Source organism: Rhagoletis zephyria, unplaced genomic scaffold (genome assembly GCF_001687245.7).
Source record: "Rhagoletis zephyria isolate East Lansing unplaced genomic scaffold, Rhagoletis_zephyria_1.1 Rzeph_scaffold_03273, whole genome shotgun sequence".
Taxonomy (NCBI): domain Eukaryota; kingdom Metazoa; phylum Arthropoda; class Insecta; order Diptera; family Tephritidae; genus Rhagoletis; species Rhagoletis zephyria.
Genome location: NW_016160356.1, coordinates 26,427 through 33,171, shown reverse-complemented (window position 1 = coordinate 33,171; position 6,745 = coordinate 26,427). Strand labels below are relative to the sequence as shown.

General features: G+C 38.9%; 1 long non-coding RNA gene across 1 annotated transcript in view; it reads left to right on the top strand.

Moving 5' to 3' along the window:
- Positions 1-744: 744 nt before the first annotated feature.
- The window catches only part of LOC108368720 (uncharacterized), a 17,721-nt gene continuing 11,720 nt past the window's right edge, over positions 745-6,745 (top strand). Inside the window, exons 1-2 of the long non-coding RNA XR_001848411.1 lie at positions 745-903; positions 4,291-4,292. This is a non-coding gene — a long non-coding RNA (uncharacterized LOC108368720). The remainder of the gene's footprint in view (positions 904-4,290; positions 4,293-6,745) is intronic.

Here is a 6,745-nt window from a genome sequence, read left to right as displayed (position 1 = left end):
AGGCTCTCAAGGAAGCTTCCCACTGCGCCTGGTGCCTTTACTTTCGCCCAGCATAGTGCTGCCGAGCTTGGCCGTTGGTACCTTTGGTGCCATTGGCATTACTGTCTTCGTGGCTGCTGCTGCTGTTGTAGCTGTAGTTGTGGCTATTACTATACCTGTTGTAGTAGCTGTTGCTGATGTTGTAGCTGTTGCTGCTGTTGTAGCTGTAGCTGTTTTTCGCGTTTCATTCTGCGTTGGTTTTGGCTTTTGTGTTTTTTGTTGTTTAGTTGTATTCATCTTGTTCGTACGACTGCCTGCTCGACTAGGCAAGCTCAGCAGTCAAAGCAAAAAAAGGGGATCTCATCTGGTCCGCCGCGCCAGCGCCCCATGTCGCGGTAAGGCCACTGTTACTCCTCGATGCGGCCCGGTGTCGAAGAGCCATTATACTACAGCCGGTTTATTCCCTCCAAGCAGGCACGGTGTCGCGTAACACCCTGGATTAGGAGGTGGCAGTTCTTGGTCACCGTTTGCCGGTAGCGCAGAAGCGACGAGCGCGTCCACGATACCCCAGACCAGAGATGGGCTGATCGGTAATTCAGCTTAGCCCCCGCACCAACGACAAGGTGCCTGCCCTAGCGAGGGTATTTTTCCTTATTAAATACAATATTATTCGGTTGCTTCCCTGTTACTGAATGTATTGATCTATTGTATTGTTGTACTACTCTAGTTATTGATTCTACGTCACTTATCAGATAATGTCAATTATTGTGGAATTAAATCGCTCTCTTTGCCCATTTGTAGTACTATGTCTTGGTGTGCAAAAGAAGATTTGTATATTTATGGCCCTATTGTGTATGGCGACTGATAGCCGATGGGCAACCGTATACTAAAATTCGCATTACGTATGGCTACTGGCTACTGAATGTCGGCTACTGAGTCTAGTAATATAATTTTCCGTTTCCCGCCATTTATCGGTTGGCTAAACTGCCATTTTTGTGTATCAGCATTTTGTTGCTGATTTGGGAAACCTCTTGGTTGAGGTGCTTGGTTATAAACAAGTGGCTTTTGTTGTGAATATGGCACATTATTGGAGGACGTATCCATTGGTTCTGGTTGCGGGAAGTTTCTGTTGGGATTATTTCCCGCTTGAGTATATCTTAAATTATTTTGGAAATGATTTCCTGTCTTTTGGTGATTATTCCTATGACCTCGCAAATTATTATGGAAACCTTTGTTTTTCGTTGCGTATGTCCTTGAAAAATTTAATGCGAATTCCGAACGCAATTGATTTGAGTGCAGCTCCTGTACCTTTGCAAGAGCGTTTGGCAAATCGGTAGGAGATAATGTAAATAGAATTTGATTTAATGGGGGGTTTAAACCCGTTATGAAAGTTCTCAAATCAGTTTCGCGATTCTTAACATTCAATTGCTTTGTTACTTCCGAGTTCGTGCCGAGTGTCATTATAGTTTTGTTAATCAGTAAAGTTAATTTCTGATTAACCTCGTTATAGGATTTCGATCCTTGTCTTAATATGCTCAATTCCTTATCAATTACATGAACTGGTCGTCTATCGGCGTAGGCAAAATCGAATCTAGCGAATATGGCCTATAAGTTTAAAACAGTGCCGTGATTGGTAAGAATATAATTTGCATTACCCGAAATACTTCCTACTTCCTTCTATATATAAACTCATCGAATTGTTTGCAGCTTTCTTCCAACTCACATACGATTTACCAGAGAATTCCGGCAAGGATTTGATAATATCTAAACTTTCGGAACATGTTATTGCGTCGTTAATAGTCTGAGTGTGGTATTCAGTCACTTGTGTAGCATTGGTCAAATTCCTAATTTGGTTTGTCAACTGTGCTATCTCAGTCCTTAAATTTGTTGTCTGTGTAGCTATTAATCTAGCTATATCCTCTGCAGATGAATTATTAACCGACATTTTTGAAAATTCAATGACTAATTCTTCCAGTTTAATATTTTCACAACTTATTTATATTTTCTTTTCAAATATGGGCATTTATTAGTATTATGACTACTGCTTAAACATTATTCACAATAATGGAGCCTTTAAAATTTATTTTTTGTAGGATAATTTCCCATTTGAATTTTAAATTTGCTTATTATTTCATACAAGGCATATTTAACCAGGTAGAAGTGACAACTAGCTCGAACTCTCTTGTAGCTAGTTATAATGTCAAAAAACTGTAAACAAACAAATTAACCCTATGAGGTGCGCGTGCTATGTTTGCTACAAATTAGCATCAATTGAACCTCATCATGGTGAAATGGATCGACACACACCATCTATTTGTCGATTTCAAAGCCGCTTTCGACAGCACGAAGAGAAGTTGCCTTTATGCCGCGATGTCTGAATTTTGTATCCCCGCGAAACTAATACGGCTGTGTAAAATGACGTTGAGCAATACCACCAGCTCCGTCAGAATAGGGAGGGATTTGATACCAAACGAGGTTTCAGACAAGGGGACTCCCTTTGGTGTGATTTCTTTAATCTGATGTTGGAGAAGATAATAAGAGCCGCAGAACTGAACCGCTCAGGCAAAATACTTTACAAGAGCGTACAATTGCTGGCGTATGCCGACGACATCGATATTATCGGTAAAAACAAGGGCTACGTCTGTTCTGCCTTCTCGGGATTGGATAGAGAAGCAAAGCGAATGGGTCTGGTGGTGAACGAGGACAAAACGAAGTATCTCCTGTCAGCACACAAACAGTCAGAGCATACGCGTCTTGGCACCCACGTCACTGTTGACAGTTACAAGTTTGAAAAAGTAGACGACTTCGTTTATTTGGGAACCAGTTGTGAGCCAGTGCGCTCGGGTATAAAAAAATATTGTAGGACATTCTACTTTGCATTCCCTGAAATGAAGCAAAGAAGCGAAAATAAAATATTGTAGGACATTCTACTTTGCATTCCCGAAATGAAGCAAAGAAGCGAAACAAATAAAATATTGTAGGACACTCTACTTTGCATTACCGGCAATGCCTAAAAGAAGCGACAAAATTCGAAGGCATTATAACGCTATGCCTTCTAGAACACGTAACCACTAAAAGCGATTACCGATTTTTTGCTGGGAATCCTTAAAATTAGTATACGTACATACATATGTATGTATTTATGCTAATGCATTTCTATGGTGAAATTATAAGCAGGTGAAGTAATAAAAAAGCTTTCTCGCTTTATTTTGCTGACTTGCGGCTATTTTATACAAATTTTTAAAGGCAAATTTTCAAATAAGATAGGGTCAAATCTTTCATCTCGCTCTTATTACTACTTCTTCTTCTTCTTTATTGGCGCTGTAACCGCCTAAGCGATTTTGGCCCTCTCTGCAAAGTCTTTGGGCTCTCTTGCAAAGTGAGTGTGCAAAGTGTTCCACAAAGCGTTTAATCAACTTTGCATTTCTGTCATATCACTAATCACTTTGCATTACTAAGGTAAAGATTTAAAATGAGCCGCAAAATAAAAATTGGAAAAAAACTTGCAGTTTTGAATGTAATAAAAGAAAAAAAAAGACATTTTATTTGCAAATTTTCAAAACAATAAAGTAAGTATTTTTTTATAAAATTATTGTAAATTTCAAACATAATTAAGTTTATATTTCATTTTGAAGGTTAACAAATTAGATAAACAGGCTGCCTGGGAGGATGTTTTGAAAAAAGCCCAATCCCTGCAACTGGCGTCGGCCCAAAAAACATGGACCTATGCGAGGGACAGTTTGTTTGGGCTCTGGAAGAGCCGGACATTGGTAAGTACAACAATTTATTGCCTACACATAGCAAATATTTATATTTGCCTCATTTGTTACTGTTGAAATTTCTATTAATTCTTATATTGTGCAATGCTAATAACTAACAAGCATCTTGTTGACAACAACAACACAAATCGTTATCATAGACATTGTTGTTGTGAGTTAACAGTGCGCTCAATAAACAACTCTTGCTGATTAGAAGAACGGGTATATATTTACAATATAATTATTTGCTATATGTACTGTAAAAATATACCGTAAGTATTTGAATAGGCAAATATTCATTTCGCGTATGTATGTATGTACCTTGTACATACAGTAGCTTAATAAAGTTTAAATACACCTCGTTGGCATGAAATATATTGTTCTGATTATTATATTTGAAAATAAGCTAATATTTTTATTTCTTTTTATTTTTATTTTGTTAATTTGCAGAGTAAAAGGGATAACGCCCGAAAAACTGGATCCGGAGGGGGGAAGGACAGCGTTATGGATGAAGCTGACTTGGCCATTCTCGATATTCTGGAATCAGACTCAGCTGTGGTAGATGGATTGAATTTGCCAGAAAGTTATGGAAACTCAGAAAATCTACCATCAGCTGAGTGTGATTCCAGAGTGTCGATGACAGAGGAAACACCTGCCAATCCCCCTCCAAACCCAAGGAAAAGGAAGAGGTCTACCAAGTTTCCAAGTGAAACTTTGGATAGAGAGAAAAAATGTCGGCTGGAGCTCCTTGAGGTTGAGGTTTATTACAGAAAACTTCAATGCCTAAAATTGGAGAGGGAGCTCCAACTTCCACCCTCTGCCATAACCCGCGAAATTGCAGCGGCAGCAACGGTAGATATTTCGCGTTCGTTGTTAATTGAGGAGTTTTGAGTTTTTTATGTATTATTATTTTTATTTTCCCATTTAGTATTTGTTAGTTTTTTATGTTTTTTATTTAAAAATAAAAAATAAGTGAATTAGATATTTTTACTTTCTATATTGAAAATTGGGTTACATAAAACTTGTTACTGTTAATCTCAAACCCCAAAAGAAACAACGCTTTTGCAGTGGAAGAAGATCATAGCCAAAGGACCACTTTTATTTCACTTTAATGGTTGGCATTAGGAGAAGTATTGCAGTAGAGAAGTAACCCTTTCCATTCCACTCGCATGATCTAAATTATTAAGGGCATCATTTTCTTCTTCAGCACTTTCATCTAATTCCTCGATTTCATTGTCAGTGTCTTCAAAGGGTTGCATGTTTTCACTACCCCTTCCGATGCCACTGGCAATATTGTGTAAGATGGCACAAACAATGACTATCTTTCCTGCAAACTCAGGCCTCAGTCGCAAATAATTTAGACACGGGAATCTCTCTTTAAGAATGCCAAAACTATTTTCAATTATGCGCCGTGTTTTTTTGTGGCAACGATTGAAAGCCTCTTCAGCAGGGTTATCGGGATTTCGGCGTAATGGTGGTATCAACCAGTTTTTTAGCCCGTAACCACTATCACCCAATACAACAGCATCCGGAAATGGTCTCCATCCATTGTCAAATCTTTGACTTACAGCCGAATTCCGTAACACCCTTGAGTCATGAACGCTGCCCGGCCAACTTGCATTTACACTGTAAAATGTGTAGTCTGGCCCGCATATCATCATCACATTCAATGAGTGGTTTCCATTCCGGTCCACATATCCTTCCTCGTGTAATGTAGGCGCATCAATTTTAATGATTGTGCCATCCACGCAACCACACACACAAGGGAATCCACCCATCATAAAAAACTTTTCAGCAATACCACTGACATCATCGGGCCATCGCACTGTGTTTTGAAATAAAACGTCTATTATAATGTCGACAACTCTATGGATGGTTCTGCAAACTGTTGATTTTGCAACACCATGCATAGCTGCAACTCCATGGTACTGGCAACCATTTCCGAGCCAATGCAAGCACAGTAGCAGTTGATTTTCAGCCGACAAAGCATGACTGCGCTGTGTATTGTGCTCTATTTTGTCTCCAACTTTATTTAAAAGGAAATCAACTTTGATTTGATTTAAACGGAAGCACTCTTTAAAATTAAAATTTTGTAGTCCCGACAAATTAATTCGGTCTCTATAATTTCTAGTTATAACCGCGTCTTCACTATTGTCGAACAAAAACTCACGTCGTAACATTTTTAAAGCTTGACTAGTTATAACAATATGAATTTGTAAAGCGATCGTTTACCTTGCAAATGTTTGACAAACTTATCAAAGTTTGCTTTGCAAATATAGAATTTACAGTTTTTGAGGAACGAAAGAGCGCATTTATTTGCAAAGTCTTTGCAAATTACACTTTTCAATATTAGCTTTGCACTTTGCATAAGAGAACGTACGTGGAACAGAAATTGCAAAGAGAGTACAAAAATTGCAAAGACTTTGCAAATTACAATTATCAACTTCACCTTATCACTTATCAAATTTTACAGTTCTGAGGAACACAAAGTTTTGCAAATTGACGAAAAATTTGCAAAGTGCAAAGTGAAAAGTTGATAAGTTGTTTTGTGGAATAGGGCCCTGGTCTTTCCAACGCGGAGGAGGCCTTCCTCTTTCTCTGTTACCTGCATCGCGGCCCGCGCTGAATATTTTCAGAGCAGGAGCGTTTCTGTCCATTCCAGCCGCTGAATTTTAATTCGCTGCACTATGTCTATATCGTTGTAAAGCTCATACAGCTCATCGTTAAATCGTTTGCGATATTCGCCATCACCAACGCGTAAAGGTCCGTAAATTTTTCGTAGAATCTTTCTCTCGAAAACTCCAAGAGCCGCCTCATCAGATGCTTTCATTGTCCATGCTTCCGCGCCATACACCAGCACAGGCATGATGAGTGACTTATAGAGTGTGATCTTTGTACGACGAGAGAGGACTTTACTTCTCAATTGCCTACTCAGCCCAAAGTAGCACTTGGTGGCAAGAGTGATTCTCCGTTGGATTTCAAGGCTGACATTATTGTTGGTGTTAATG